This window comes from Condylura cristata, unplaced genomic scaffold (assembly GCF_000260355.1).
Source record: "Condylura cristata isolate star-nosed mole 26May11 unplaced genomic scaffold, ConCri1.0 scaffold00010, whole genome shotgun sequence".
In the NCBI taxonomy this organism is placed as follows: Eukaryota; Metazoa; Chordata; class Mammalia; order Eulipotyphla; family Talpidae; genus Condylura; species Condylura cristata.
Genome location: NW_004567111.1, coordinates 15,934,568 through 15,951,956, shown reverse-complemented (window position 1 = coordinate 15,951,956; position 17,389 = coordinate 15,934,568). Strand labels below are relative to the sequence as shown.

At 34.3% G+C, this 17,389-nt stretch overlaps 1 long non-coding RNA gene across 1 annotated transcript in view; it reads right to left on the bottom strand.

Annotated features, from left to right (window-relative positions):
* Positions 1-13,493, bottom strand: part of LOC105853471 — a 292,122-nt gene extending 278,629 nt beyond the window's left edge. The window contains exon 1 of the long non-coding RNA XR_001145315.1: positions 13,377-13,493. This is a non-coding gene — a long non-coding RNA (uncharacterized LOC105853471). The remainder of the gene's footprint in view (positions 1-13,376) is intronic.
* Between the last annotated feature and the right edge of the window lie 3,896 nt (positions 13,494-17,389).

Genomic DNA, 17,389 nt, shown 5'->3' with positions numbered 1-17,389 from the left:
CATTTGGCATGGAAAAAGTAAGCAAAAGTGACATTACCTGTGCAAGTAGCCAGTACCATTAACGATTCATTGACAAAGAATGATCAGACTAATTGACAAAGAATGATCAGACTCATTCATTCTCAATCTTCAAAAGAATTTTTCTGCCCTGGTCTGCATTTTAAATAGGCAAAGAAAGCTGCAGTCAATATTTTTACATTTACTCTAAGATAAAACAATTTTAAAATAAATTGTACTTTCTACCATAATACTCTTTATGGTACCCTGTGATTCAAATGATCTGTATTCAATAAAGATCATAAGATATGAATTCTTTTCAATGGTTAATGGTGACCTGTCCTCTAAAACTAAAAGTTGATGGAGAAAATGATGTCACATATGGCTTACTGGACTTAATGAGTTAAAGACTTAGTTTTTCTTTATATATGTAATATGCTGGGGGAAGCTATCAATTTACCAACAGTTGTTATTTACAGTGACTACTGGCAATATTAGTATTTTTTTCTTTGTTATTATGTTACATTAGTAAGCCAAATTGCTGCAGTGATGTTACTAGGTAGAAAATATATTCACAAAGTGTTTAATAGATACAGAAGTAGAGTTATAATATCTGTAGGCATTGAATAGTAATGCACATTACACTGGTTAGTTTCAGTCATAAACATTCAACAGAAAGATGATTAATTTTGCTGAGGAAATCAAAATTACCATTCATCTAGAAAAGCACTAATTTATAACACTAAACCATTCTAAAATTTTGCAGCAGGTTTTTAAGTAATTTCTTTGTCCATTTAAATCTTCTACACAATAGCAAAGGTGTAGTTTACCAATTTTGGAAAAGTGTAGTACAGAGACATGTTTTACTTTAATAATTATTTTAAAACTGTTATCTTCTTAATCCCAGCAATAAGTAAAATATTGAATTCAGAATGCTTCTTTCATATAGGAGAAGTCCTGAAAAGTGGAATCAAATCTGTTCAATGTATTAGAACTCTTAACCATTTGTAAATTGTTGTTTGCTGGATTAAATTTAAGAACTCCATGTTGAACTTTCTGAGAGATTTTGTAACTCCCATTTTGGGATGCAATAATGTGAGATAAGATAGATGCAATAGCAAATGATATCATCTCAAGAGAAGATCTATTATAACGTATTTAAAATGTAAGACTGAGGATCATCCCTGGTGGCACAATGGGGTAGGATGCAGCACTGCAAGCTAACCACTTCAGTTTGAGTTCGACCCCCAGCCCTGGAGGTGACCCACTTGGCACAGCAGACCTCTCCTGATCTGACAGGTGCTACCCTCAGCAGATCAGTTACTTACTGCTGATTGTATACTTCATCAATCTGCCTGTTCTGCTCCCACTCTACCTCTGGTAAAACCTCTCACCACTCTTGCACATCTGTCTTGTACCCCAGTTCTATATGCACAAATAAATACATCTTAAGGGAAAAAAAAAAAGCTGTTATTGTATGGGAACATGTTCAAAGTAGAATGTTCAAGTTTCTTCCTGATGATTACCTGCCTCATTGACCTGTGAGGACCATGACAAAGAAATGTGGAGCACATTGGAAGAAACAACAGTTTTGAAGATTTAAAAACAATTATGTTTAAATTAATAAAACACATTTATTTGCTTGACACTTTTTCCAAAAGAAAAAAAATGGTGGAATAAAACAGGTAATTGATTATAGTAGTTTGGCAACTATACATGTCTACACCTATCTGAGAGAAAGAAAAAGCCTAATATTTTCAGTCTGAATCACTTTACGTCTTGTGTCCGAGGTTCTTGGACAAGTAAGGTTTTTCATTCAAGTAGTAATCAAATGTCAAATTATATTATAGCCATGACTGAAATAGATGTGCTCAGTAACTCACACATTATGATGGCATAATGCAATATATTATGACATGCCCCTTTTTAAAGGTGTTTTGAATCTTAATAGCCATTCTAGAAAGTGCTTTAAAAAAAAAAAAACAAAAAACACCTTGTGGTTACTAATCCACTATTCCATTTCCTTCCTAATCCTTGAAACTAGTTCATCATTCTCAGTCTTCTCCATTATTCAGTAAGTTCATGACATAAGGCGATGTCTATACTGCTTATTGACTTATCCTGATGAAGACAATTACTTACTGCTGATTGTATTGCAGTGTCTTATAAATCTATATCAAAATTTAGTGATGGTGCAGAATAAACACAGGGAAATCAGCGTGAACTGACCATAATTACAGAACAGTTTATATAAATGTTCCAGAAGAATAAAGTCCTTTTTGCCTTATAGCATAGTTTTAAACATTTTGCTGACTCAGACATTTTGTAACATGAAACAGAATTTGAAAAATATAGGCCTTTGGTATAAGAACTTCTTTTAACTTGGATGGGAATTGGCTGTTTTAATACTTCTCATAGATATACTGCCTGAAACTTCTAATATCTCCAGTGTACTTATTTTTTTCTTTTGGTTTTCACTATACAATGTTCCTTAGAGATAATCAGTTATAGTTTTTCATCTGTAATCCATGGTTACTGCAGCTTTGTTGGTATGGTGATAAGATACAGAAAAAGAAGATTCTATAATATTTTAAAGAAGTCTTGTAATTTTCCATTTTTTCTTTTAAGTTCTAGTGCCCTTTGTGATCAGGACTCACAGCTCTTTTCACTTTTTTAGGTGAGACAGGAAGATGGGAAGGAACATTTGAGAAGGGATTTCAGATCAGGAGATGGTTTGCTTTAAGGAAGTTAGTGATTTTCAGATTTTCCAGTCATTAATTAGGTTGTAAGAAAAGGGATAATTAAGAAGAATTATAAATGCCAGAATAGGAAGCTAAAGACTTTGCTAGTGTTATTTTAAATTACTTTTTCATGTTTTCCTAGAGAAAGGCATCATTATGAAGTGACTGGATATGTACTCTGACACACCTTCCTACTGGTGAAAGAAGAATGGAACTCGGTTTCACGTCCGTATTTTCTGGTTCACCTGCTTCATTACAGAAACACCTGTGGCTAGCTGTTCTGATAACTGTATCAAGGAATCTATTATGGTGACTTCTCTTGTACTTCAGGAGCAAATAATAAGACTAAACAGTAGAGACAGTGATAAAAATAAATCCCTATGCATAGATAACTCAGTTATCTGTTATCCTGCTGAGTGTAATTAGTTTTTGCATGTCATGCAACTGTTCTTTGACCTTATGGGACTGATTCTGTGCTGTAAAGCTTGTCTGAGATACAGAATACTTGGGAAAAGAGGATGGTATTGTGGGGATACTTAAGAAGTTTATTTCTTACAAGCAATTATTTCAGCATTATCTTTTCATATGACCTGCCCCAGATGTCTTTATACTGTTCCTAGGGGATGACAGAGAGAAACAGAATTCACTGCTGAAGTGAAGTTCAAATTAAGGTTCAGTAATATACAATGTTGGCAATTACGCACATGTTACTATTGCTGTTAGTAGTAAAGACTATTTTTATGGAAAGAGAAATACTAATGAAAGTAAAAGTATTTCTATAAACTTTTAGGATCTTGAATTAAACTAGAGCGATAAACCACCACTAGACAAAATAAAATTCTATACCCAGCACAAATTGTGAATTGAATAGTACTTTCCGAAATAACGACAAAGATGATTTTGAAATGGCATCTGAAAATAATCTGCAGGAAAAAAAATTGCAGGATTTATACCATCATTGCCTTGTGTACAGGTTTGCAAGCTCAAATGTGCAATGTAGCTAAAGGGGTGTGTGCCACAAGGAAAGTGGCACAAGGAAAGTGAAATATTGACATTGAAGACTGTGAAAAGAACAAGCTTTACTGAGAGTCTAACATTTATGAGCATCTATGTAAATTTACTAGAGACTGGATTACAAATATACCAGTTTTAAAGATGAGGCTATGGAAGCATCAGCATTTGGAGGAATTGTTCAAACCCACAGACCTGAGAAGAGGAACCGAGGATTTTGCTATGGGTGGGTGGTTCAGTTTTATATCTATTACATTATTTTGCTATTGAGTTATTATAACAGTATAGATATTTATTTTCTGATTCTATCTACAGATGGTGATTATAATCCAAGAGCTGGGTAAAGGGAAAGCAATTTAAAAATCACTTGAGAGACATATATTATGACAGATGATTCATACTATTGCTTAATCCTTAAATTATATATATTTTAAAAGATTTATTTATTTATGCATATAGAACAGGAGTACAAGACAGAAGTACAGGAGCAGTGAGAGGATTCACCAGAGACAGTGGGGTACAGAACGGGCAGATTGATGAAGTAACTTGCTAAGGGGAGCAGCGGGCAGGTCAGGAGAGATCTGCTGCGCCATGTGGGTCACCTCCAGGGCAGGGATTGAATTGGCACTGAAGTTGCTGCAGCTGGCTTGCAGTGCAGCGTCCTAACCCATTGCACCACCAGGGAGGGCCCTAAGTTATGATATCTTTATTGAATAATCATCTATTCATGGGGCTCTGCCAGTGGCAGACACTGAAAAATATGTGTATACATGTATGGAAGAAACAAGTATTTATGTTCATCTATACAGCTAGTAATGAATAAGCAAAGACCTCCTGGCCTCTGCCACTGCATTGCCCAGTAACCCATGTATTACTTGAGAGGTACTCACAAATTCTTCTTATTTTTTATTAATATAATCTTGAAATAATGACTATTTAAATTTTCTTTATGTCAAGAGTTTACTCAACATACGTGAATGGCACTGACATGATTAAAATCAGTCAGAAAGCTTCCAGTCTGAGTACTTTAGGGGTGGATACCTACCACCCCTACACCCAAACGGGATATACTTCCAAAATCCCCACAATAATGCAAGCTAACCTTACCTAAATGAAAGAAATTTCATCAAGCTCTTTTTTAAGTCCATTCTTTGATCTTAAATGTAAAGCAATGACAATGTAGAATTACATTCAGAAGTTTCAAATTTATTTCACCAACTACAGTGTAATCCACACACACACACACAGCTACTTTATAAGGCTATTAATTGTCCAAGTATAACTGTGGGAAACCATCATATTGGTGTTACAACATACATGCATGTCTTTTCCCTATGGAACTGCACTCAATTTCTTACATTAATATTTTACAAGCCTCAGTAAGAAAACAGCAAACAGCAATTACAATAACATTTATCTTAACTGGCAAAATATCAATCTAAATTTTTATTGCAGTCTATTTACTTCAAGCTATAAATCTTTGTCTTCATGTGAGTTTCAACATATAAGAAGTTTACATAAACTAGCTTTAAAAATAGTTCTATAGGGTCTCCATGGTGGTGTAGGGTTTAAAGACAGCACTGTCAAACTATTGCCAGCCACTGAAGCAAGAGTTCAATCCCTGGCCTGCAAGGGAGCAGACTCATGAAAAAGTAGGCCTCTTCTGTTTCTGCTCCCCTCAGCAGTGTATTTCAGTACATCTGCCTGTTCTGCTCCCCAATCTGTCTCTGGTGAATCCTCCCTCCCCAACACAAACACTTCTGGCCTGTACCCCAGTTCTTGTATGTGTAAATAAATATATTAAAATTTATGTAACTTATAATTTCTGTTTCTGTTTTTTTTCTACACTATAACAAATTATGTAATACATGCTTCTAATGTGCCATTGTTATAATAGCAATTTGTAATGAAATGTATTTTTTTCAATCGACAAACTTCTCAACAGTGATAATTAAAAAGTTTACATTTAGAATACAAATTATGTTAACCTGGCATAAAAACACATCTAAAACACATTATCATTAACACATAGAACTATATATTTTAATATACAAACATAATTTATGTTTACTATAACTTACTGTTATGTACACTTGTACCCACTACAAATACTTTCTGGCACATAATACATCAATTGTGCAAAAAATTTTTATATTTTAGAAATATTACTTCCCTCCCCCATTTGGATCAAGAACATATCTTGAGATTTGAGAACAGTCTCAAGCTAAATTATAAGAAAATAATAAAATAGTAACAGTTTTCAAATTGATATTTCTTTGTTAAGATTACTCGAATGAAAAGAATACCCTTAGAACTAGTTAGCTATTTGAGAGTTGCTTAGTCAGAAAAATTTTTCAGAAGTTATTTTTTTGAGGAGACATGTAACTAATATTCATGGCAAGTGCTATCCAATTTTGGTGCAAAGTAAATTATTACAGAAGTAATTTTACATGAGTTAGTAAGGCACACTTGGAAGCCTGCATTCATGGGGACTGAGTGGCGGTAGTTATAAGTAGGTTACTCTCCTATTTATTCACTTTGTCTTAATACCCTTCAATAAATTTTTCAAGGCATACAGAGATTCATAATGAGAATCTATCCAGTAAATATTGATCTTTAAACTCAAGAAAACACCAATTTAAGGAAATCTAATGTTACTATTAGTAGAGTCTCTTCCAATACTAGTTTCTGAATTGTGGTTCATATTTAAACTCCTTTTTATATGATGTTTCTTTCTCTACTTTAATGCTCATTGCTTAATAGGTATTAATATAAATAATGAGCCATTTGAATATACTATTTTAAATTTATCGTTCAGAAAGATTTTCAAACACTGAACATTTTTCTTCTTGGAACACACATATACACACACACAGATGGGCTTATTTCCTTTCTCTATTTACCTAATTACAATAGAAATCACTTTTAAAGTAAAATCTGTTAAATATTTTAATCTGAAATTTAATTTTTAAATCAAATATATCTGGTATTTAAGTGTACAGGTGTGCAGGCATTGTATCTTATGGGATCTAATCAAAATATCCAGACTTTTTAAAATCTCCCCCTTAAAATGCAAGTTTAAGGAAACCATTACTCTTGAAATAACTCTTAAAAAAATCATTAATCACTAATTTCACTGTTCACGGGCAAATACTCTTTAATGTCAGCAATACATACGCCTAGTTCTATGATAGTAATCAAAACAGTCAACTTGTTGCCATGTTAATACCAGCCACCGCAGCTGGTAGTGGAGTTACGTATAAGGGGTTTTTTATCCTGGTCCCCATAGAGTTTAAAGTCTTCCTTGTGTTCTGAGGTTATACAGTAGGTGGACAGTTGGAGAACTGGAACATATTTATTATAAAGCTTATGTCCACTTTCAGAATCTTGCTGCGTTTATAGCTTTGCAGAACTCTCTTGCGTACACGTCACTAGAGGATCCTCACGGTTCCTTTCAATAATCAAATATGGCTAAGGCTGTGCTAGACTAGCATTTATAGCCCATGTGAGATTATTAAAATCAGAACATACCATTTAAAATTATATTAAAATGAAGTTAAGCAAACCAGCCATTCACTCCTTGCTACTTACTTTACCATCACCTGCTATTTTATTTGCCTTAGAATTCATTCCCAGTTCTCAGATCTGTGTGATAACAACAGACACTGGTGTATACTACAGCTAGTCTCTCCTGAGAAAGGTCAGTTAGGTCAACTCAGTGCTCAAAGAGGGTGGGAGTATTGACACCAAAGAAATCAGGAAACACTATAAATTAGGACTGTGTATTGTTTATGTCGAACATGGCAATGGATGAAATAATGATGTAGGTGAAACGAAAGAAAAATCGCTATCATCTTGTGACTAGCTCAAAATTGAAGATGTATTTCCAGGATTTAAAAAGTATTGTCATACACAGCAAATAAGTCAATTCATTTATATGTGAAACAAGTGAAGTTTTGACATACACTGTTTCACTTTCATCTTACTTGTTAAATGAAAACATCAACAGTTACACTGGGACTGTCCTATTTCATCAATTATAACTATGCATTGGTTACAGCTGCAGAAGTTGGGGGAAAAATGAATTTTATGAGAATCAAGATACAACATGGAATTTATAACAATATTGTTTGTAAAATTGGCACTACATATATTATAGATCCATACATTTATAATAAGTTTCTATGTGTATATGTATGCAGATTTTTTTTTCACCCAGCACATTACTGGATATATTTTTATGTATATCCTGGCTGATAATGTATCCAGACAATAATTTAAGAAATGAAGGGTCTTTGTTAATGTGTTCTATTATCTAATCACTGGAAATATACTTGGATCCCTTGAATGAAAAGAATTCTAAAAATGCAGGTGGGTACTAATATTCCAGCAACTTCACATCTACTATTTTCATTAAAGGAACTGAATGGCATGATTATTAAGCATTAGAGAAAGTAGCCCTTTCTCTCCCCAATAGAGAATAAGCCACTTATTAAATATCCTAAGAATTTCCAGAAAGCTCACTAAACTTGACTGCATTATAAAACATTATATTCTAACTAATTCACCCCAAATAGTAGTGATATATACAGTATATTCTGTCAATAAAAATTTCCCAGTGTCATGCATAGGAATATATAATTTTATCACAAAGGGAATTTTAAACTACATGAGCCAGAAGTTGCATGTAAAGAATGCCATAGCATTAACTTTCTAGGGAATTTAAAATACTTGAGTCACCTTTATATATACATATTATGTGCACACACTCATACACAAAGAATATTTGAAGATTACATAGCAAGAAAGTATAAGAATCAGGATTTGAGTCCAGTGTTTTTTAAATCCTAAAATTTCTAAAATAGGATTAGTTGTAAATGTACGCAAACATTTAAAAAGTAATGTATATCTTTTGAGTATTTCTTGAAAGTAGCTCAATTTCATCTCAACTGATTTTCTATCCAAAGGAAGTTTATAGAAAAAAATAAAACACAGAAATATACTGAATGGATACAGATTTCCAAGAGCTAAAAATAAAAGTAACCTTGGAAGTCTTTCACTTCAGGTTTCATGTTTTATAGAATAAGTGAAACAAAAAGTCCTAGTTTCACCTTAGTTCTAAGTGCAGGACCTGAAACCCTTGACTCTTAGAGCACTTTCTTGAGTTTAATTTAGAATATGACATTAATGTCACAACTTGTATATCAAGGCCATATAATTTTCATATATATGAAATTACATATTGGGGGAAATGAAAAAAATAATGACGCCTTTTAAACCTTTCTTAGTTGAAGTGTATTTACTTCATTTTAACATTATCTGATCTTATTTAAAATGATTTTAATAAATGGCAAGATGCAGCAAAAACATTTTTCAGAATTAATGTAGAACTGCAGTGTATTTAAACGAGGGTATTTTACAATTCTTGTCACCAAAGGGTTTTAGAGTATAAATTCACAGTTTTTATAGTAATTCATTTGTATACAAACCAAAGCTAATGACTAGAATTTGGATAGTAAAAAAAAAAAAAAAAGTTGAATTACACAATTGAGTTAGAAATGGCCACTTAGGCTTTTTAGTCTGTCTCCCTGAAAGCAGGAGAACCAATTTAATCAAACAGTGTGAAGAAAGTGACAGATGAAAAGCACATCAATCCCAGTAGGTCTGGCAAGACTTGAAAGACAAAATCTATCACAATGAATTAAAAGCACAATGTGAAAGGGAAACAGACAGAAAGACTTGATTTACATGCTCGCTCTATCAGAGCAAGGATAAAGATTGCAGAAGTCATCTGCTGGAAGCAAACTCTAGCTGTTGAGAAAGAGCAGCAGTTCACTGCAGTCCCACAAGACAAAGCAGTAGAAACTATGTCTGACTTTCAGTCATTAATTAAATCACTCAGAGTTTAGGAGAACTTGTGAAGTATTTAACAAAGGAAAAGTTTAGCTACACCATTGTATACCCACAAAGCTTACACTGTGTACTTTGCTGCCTGGCTATAGGATTTTAAAATTGATCGTTTTGCAGATTCTGTATAAATTTTAATTTTCCATGAAAAATTTATCACTGAAGTGCACAGATTAAAGATATTAAATGATTGTGTTTGACTTATAGCTTCTTAGCTCTACGTTTAATCTTTGACATATCAGTAAATGATCATTCATTACATATCTTAGATAACTATCATACTAAGAAATGTGCAGAAAATGGTGTACATCAATTCTTTACATTTCCTATCAACTAAAATGAAGCAAGCAAGCAAACAAAAACAAACAAAAATAAACTTTAGGCATATACAAAAGGCAGTATTGTTTTATACCTTCTGAACTTTTCCATTTTAAAATACCTATGGTACCATCATTGTAAACAAATAAACATACCAATGATATTCAAAATATTTCTGTGCTTTTTCTCTGTGAGAACTTGTATTCTTTTCATGACTACCTTCTCAAATATTTAATTGCTGCCATACCATTTTCATTTAGTAAAGTATAGAATCAACAGTGTACAGAGCTCTAGAACTAATTCATTTTTACTACTCCAAATTTATACACACTGAAAAATAACTTTACAGCCCTTTCCCTTCCCCCCTGGACACCACCATTCTATTCTTTGCTGCTATGAACTTAACTATTTAAGATACTTCATAAAAATAGAATCATGAAGAATTTCTTTCAGTGATATTTATTTAACATTCTGTATTATTCTATCCATGTTGTTCCAAGTAGTAGCATCAGTATGAAATATTCAATTGTATAAATATTGTTTCTGTTTTTCCTTCATATGTCAGAGAACACCAAGATAGTATCCAATACCTTGGCTGCTGTGAATAGCGTGTCAATGACACAGAAGTGCTTGCTGATATATTTTCAAAATTCTGACAATTTTTTTTAGGTATCTCCACATGACTGGAACTGCTGGATCTGAAGGTAGTCTTGTGTGAAGCAATCTGTGGAAACTACTACATCCCATAGTAGCTCTAACATTATATATTCCTACCAACAAGATACAGGGTTTAAATTTCTTCTCATCTCACCAATAATATCATTTTTCTGATAGTAGTCATTCTAACTGATTATCATATGATATCAAATTAAGGAATGTCATAAAATGAGAAAACCAGCCCCACCCCAAAGTCTCCCTTCCACACCATGCCTACAAAGCAGCAATTAAGTTTACAGTACTGGAAAGTGATGATTCTAAGGAAGTACATGCATTTCTCTGAGCTCCTGCCACAAACTTACTCCCATAAATCACCCTGACACCTTCAATATGTGTCATTAACATTATCAACCCTGCCTTCTGAATTGCATCAACAGAGATCACATGGTCTATTTCATACCGGCATTGATAACATTATGGGAAACAATTTTTAATTAACTTTCATTACTTCAAATAACAGGAATTGATGGACATTTAAAACATCTAATTATATTAAACCTTAATCATAGGTGCACAAAATTTAATCACAAATGAAGACTACACTATATACTCAAAGGTGTTGAAGTTATTGTTTTTGTTTTAATTATGTGCTCCCTTGAAATATTGTGGGTTTCAGATTCATATGATATGTCTAAGATAATAGTGATTGATATCACTATTGTAAAACTTAACCGACTTTTAAAATTTCTATGTGTGATTGTGGATTCTCTTAAAGAATGGTGCCAAAGAGATGCTTGCCAAAGTTGAACTCAGAGTAGAGTAGAGATTGAGGGGAGGTAAAGTTGTGAGCTATTCAGTAAGTAAATGGATCTGGTCAGTGATGGGCTGAAAAAAAAAAATAAATAAAAGAGGCTGAGGAGTTTGGGATATTCAGGTCTTAGAAACACATCGGGACTCAGATAGGGGCAACTAGATAATTAGCACTTGTAGCTTTATGTAGGGTTTGGAAGACTCACTTCTGCACTACCATCTTAAGACAATAGCTCACATCCAAGGCAAGCTGGGAACACGTAGTAGCCTGATCTGTACCCATGATTTGAGGTAGTCTTGGAGTAACTCAAAGATCACATCAACACATTCCACTACCTATACAGGAAGCCTGTACTATATATGCAGCCAATGTGTCCCCTCCTGTTTCCATAAAATTGATTACCCTTTATCTCTTCAGGATCCTGTTCCTCTTGACACTGTAACATAATCAATTATGGGTATTTATTACTGCTGATAAATATCAGGATGGCTGCTTACTGAGCAAGAGTCTTGCCTTATAAACCTGCTACATGACTCATCCCTCAGCATGTCACTGGTGAGGTCCTGAAGTTTCCAACACAACAAGAACTAGCAGCTGAAAGTAATGAGCTCAATTTTATACACCTCAGATATATTGAATACATAAATGGCAATAGTTTGGCAGTTACAGAAGTAAATTTAAATGAATCTGGAAAGTATAACCTTATGAGTAAGCTAATATATGTATTATAGGATATTTTAACGAAAACAAAAGCAATCCCACTTTGCGGGCAAACTTTCTACCACAGAATATGTGAGAATGAACAATTGTCTTAAGGAGGTGCCCATAATTTATGAGCTAGAGAAGGAATGTGGGTTTAATTTAAACCCACCTCCAAATGTGTGGTAAAGATATATCTACAGAATAGAACTCTGGCAGAATGATATGTCAGCTTGTAAAGAGAAATAAAAAATAGCAAAAGGGAAAAAGAAAAAAATAGCATAAACCTAGGTTTATGGGCAGAAGGGAGGCAGACAAGGATAGCCATCTTTAAAAGAACACAGAACAAACTATATTTTAGTGATGGAATAATGAATTTTAAGATTTTGAGAATTTTATTAATTTTTATGTCTGTTTTTTCATGGACTATACATTTCCTTTCATAATTACCATTAAAACTCAGTATTTGTGGGAAGACTCAATGCTTTACTAGAAAGGCTTATCTCAGGAGATTTTTAGCTCCAGAGAGCATTTTAAGGAGAGAAAGAGCTTAAAGAGTAAACAAATACTAGAAAAATTGCTATTTTAAAAGTAGTTTCTCTGTTTTTACTCCTTTAAGCTCCAGGATGAAATAGGGACCATAAAGTATAAAATGAATGATATGTTCTTCTTTCCACAATCTACTTTCACACCCATTTTTCTTTGGTGTGAGATTATTTTTATTCCTCTAACACAGAGCTGATTAGGTGTGAATTTCAGCCTGATAGTGATGTAGTCACCTTTCTTAAGGGTCTCTATGTGGCAATAGAATGTATTTGTTTTGGCCTCAGGGTTTTCTAAGTGTTATGAAGGCTTGTGAAAACAGGTTTCCTACAATCTGACTTTTTTTTTTTTTATTGGTTCCCTCAGCCAGTTGGTATCCTAACAAACTTGAAAATACCATCAGAGTTATTTTGTATGGTTTCCCTGCCTCAGTGGTAACAAAGAGGAATGAGGGAAGGGAAAGAAGGCGGATTAAAACACAAACAAACAAACAACAACAACAACAAAAAATTAGAGACAATATTAACTATTTTTTCCTATTTCAAAGTACATACACATTGAATGCCCTTAAAAAAGACATGTATAAGACATACACTCACACACACACACATATGTACATGTGTACCTGCAGTAGAGAAGTAAATGTTCATTTTTCATTGCTGTATAATAAATCACCAAATATTATCGCCTACCTGGTTCCTGTGGTGTCAAGAGGGTTGTGTTCTCTTCAGGCGGTTGGAAGAACCCTTCATTGGAATATATTCAGGTGTGTGACCAACTTCATTTCTTGTAGTTATATGAAGAAAGGCTCTGGCTTTCTGTAGATGTTAAGAGAGGCTGCCTTCAGATTCCAGGAGCTACTGAGAGCTTTTAGAGCCCACCCTAACTTCCTAGCCCAGCCAGTGACACCAACATGGCTGCCTCAATCATCCAGTCAATGAGCAAGTCCTGTAACATCCTGCCCTTTTATAGAGGCTTACATCTCATTAAGTCAAATCCATCTGCTTTTTTGATTAACTCAGATCAGCTGTATCAGGACTGAAACATTCCTCTTATTTTATCTTCATTCCTCACCAGCCTGATTTTAGACTTACTTATAAAACTGTCTACTGCCCCACAGCTTACATTATCTACCCATATTTAATTTTGAACTGAACATGTTAAAGTAGTGATGATTTAAAACCAGATAGATAGATTTTAAAAAGTAGTAGGTTAGAATAAATCAATCAAAATAGTTTTTGTTCAAGAGACTCTTAAAATAGGATTCTTACAGTAAACTTGAAGTCAAGCTTTACCAAACTGAATTTATTTTTTCTACTTTGAAATTGGATTCCCCTATTTGCAATTCCTCTATTGGTTAAGGTACTAATATCCTCCAAGAATTATTACTTTATATTTAACAGACCATTGTGTGGTTATATCTTCAACTTTCTTTTACATAAACCATTCTGAAATATTAGCTTGTGAGGACTGATGTCAAAGTTTGCTGGAACTTTCCCCAGAGTTTCTGATTCAGCAGGTTTGGAGTAGAGCCTAATAATTTTCATCTTATTAAGTATCCAATGATGCTGCTACAATGCTCCTGTTGCTGGTTCTGGAACCAGTACTGAAGGGTATCACCCAGATACAACTGATGCATTGAATTGGGTAACCTGGTCAAGATGAGGCCAGTTAATTAGTCCTCAATGTTTCTGTGATACAGTGTGCCTTTCCATCAGTATCTATCCCCAGTAACCAGTGAGAAACTCTTTTGGAAGACGTAGATGTTTGAGGTAAAGATAAAGCCTCAACAGAGAGCTGTCAGTGAAACAAGAGGATAAAGTTTGTGAGGCTTAGGAATTATCAACAGGAGAATCTCTGAAAAAACAAGCCAATGGAAAATCTAGTGAATTGTGTGGAACTTACTTTGAATCAAGTAGATTCCTCATGTCAATGCCACATTGAGACTATAGATGAAAAATATACAGCCTGACTTGACTCCTTATTGGTGACTAACAATGATCACAAAATCACTGATTCATTCTTACTGAGGACTAAGAACAGAAACTCCTCATCTTACCAGGTGATTGTGGGGAAAAAAAGAGATTTGCTGATCATTACATCTGCTGATCATTACAAAATAGCCAACACTGCCGTTTTCTGTCTACAGATTTTTCTCAACCAATCCCAAAGATTCAAAATGATTGCCCTAAGATCACATCACTCTGTTGCTTGACCCTTAAAAGCTTCCCTATGTCCTGAGGTCAGACGACATATCTCAGGACTGCCCCTAGAGTGTGGACCTGAATATGATTCCTATTCTAGATTAATACAGCCTGATTGTTTCAATTGATTAGTAATAGCAGCAGTAGGACAGCCATTGAGAGAAAAGCTATCAGAATACTAAGTCACATTTTAGAAAATCTTTTCTGTGTTTAGGTTAAATGGGAGAGAAAGACAGTTAATATGACTGTCTGAAAGCTGGAGTCTGAAAGCTGCTTCTCTGTTACATTCCACCCTTCACAGAGTTCAGCATTGTCAACATACAGGTGTTTTCAATGAAGGTGTTTGCCTCAAGCTTTTTTTTTTTTTATTCAGATTCCTCCAAATTCTGTTCACTCTATAAAGATTCTTGTTATAGTTGTGATATAAATTTTAGTGCAAAAGCTTAATCTTAAAACAAATATCTGGATATATCAATAATTCTTTTTCTTATTATAGCATTTTCTAATTGACATCTTAAGACAAATTCCCAGACTAACTTCTCCTTAAAGTAACCTAGGAAATCTAACACACACTATTCCAGTCTCCCTCACCCAGCCCTAACAGGCTATATCTATCATTCTGTGGACTCTCCTGACACACTCTAATGTTCTGTAACAGACTGACCTGACACTGGCAGATAATAAGCAGATGAGAGCAGGCAGGAAAGCCAGGAGTCTGGGGACCACAGACCCCTTGCTAACACCTGTTTTAAACCCCATAAGTAGTAATTAGAGCAATGATAGGGCCAGAAATTTAAAAAGTAGAAATTTGCAAAAAATGTATAAAAGTCTAAAGTCAAGCAGAATTAAAGGTCTAAGATGTTCTCCATAGAAGGAACAGCAAATGACCTACAGGATGAACTCTACCAGGGGTTAGTGTTGCTAGAACAGCAGAAGAAATAATAAGTGGTAAGAAAGGGGTCAGGGAGGAAAAGTATAATGGAGACGTAATGATGGTCAAGGCAGGTGGGTATTAAGAAAGGTGGCTTTTACTCTGAATACTAGGAAGGGAGACAGCATTGATTTTTTTTTAGCAGAATCACACCATCTGCTTTCTTTTTAAAAGTGTTCTTTCCATCAGAATGCAAAAAGGACTGAGAAGAGAGGCTAAGAATGAGCACCTGCTTTTCTTTTTCCAGTAAAGGGACTGTCTAGATGGTTGTTTGGAAGCCTGTCATCTAGGCATAGGGCCTTGCAATTATGACTGTTTGCCAGGATCATTAACTAATTACAACTGGACATTTCTGTTACTGGGATTGGCTGCCTAGTAGATTAGTGTTAAATGTAGATCAGCAACCTCCTTTCTGAAGGAGCCATACATTACACACGGCCAAAACTATCAGCACCTTTTGGATGGAGTTCCCACCTCTGGTTACACTCCCTCAATTCAATGCTGTGAGTGGTCAGTGCATTCAGGACCCTGAATGTCGTGCCTTTTGATTCTCTCAGCTCTGCTTGCTCACACTTGCATTTCCGTGCCTCTATTGCTGGTCCTTCAGTATATTGCCATGTTTAACTTCTATCAAATCAGTTTAACACAGATTAAAAAACTCATTTCTGATGTTTTCTGGAAACTGTCTGAAACTCCTTCCACTGCTCATTTTATAAGCCTTTATCACATTTAAGCTTCTTTGTTTGACATAACAATGCATTCCTTGAAAGCAGAGATAAGGGCTTATGCAAATTTCATACACGCCACCCCCACCCCTCCCCCTGGCTAAAAAACAGGGTAAGTCAGGTTGTAACATTTGCATAATATGGGTGGTAAATAAATGTTTAGAGCAACTGAGTGAATACCACTTGTTCTTTCATGTTGATTTGTTCCTGACTTGCTATTGAGCACCTTCTGCCTATGCTTGTCCAGTCTTGAAAAGGTATATAGAGAAATCCTATGTGTCACTATGTGCATTAATAAATACAGAGGGAGTTCTCATGAGTTTTCATGTGTCTCTTCCCAATACTTGTTCTTTGTACTCTAAATGTAACTTGAATTATTTATATTAAAGACACTGGTGATCTTACTAGAATTTCTACATTTCTCTGGAAATAATTAATTTGGTAATCCAGAAACTGTAACATGAAAAAAAAAGTGATATAAATGCATTACTCTTTATTTTTTTATTAAAACGTGGTAGTGGATGTGAACATGGATAAGAGAAATTAATATTAAAACTTGCACTTCAAAAAAAATGACCAATTTTGACTGTAGTTTGAGACTACGCAGAAAGCAATACTAATGTAATTCATCTGTAGGGTCAACCCATATAAAAAAAAATGTTAAATTGTGTCAAAATATTCTGAATAATAAAGGAGGGGCTTGTCAGCAAAACATTAGAAAGACTGACAATAAAATATAGTGTTATTTCTGCCAGCAAAGTGACATGTCTTAGAAAAACAACCATGAATATTGATATTTTACTAATGTATTCTGGCTTTGACATTGTGTCCTAAAGAACTAAACA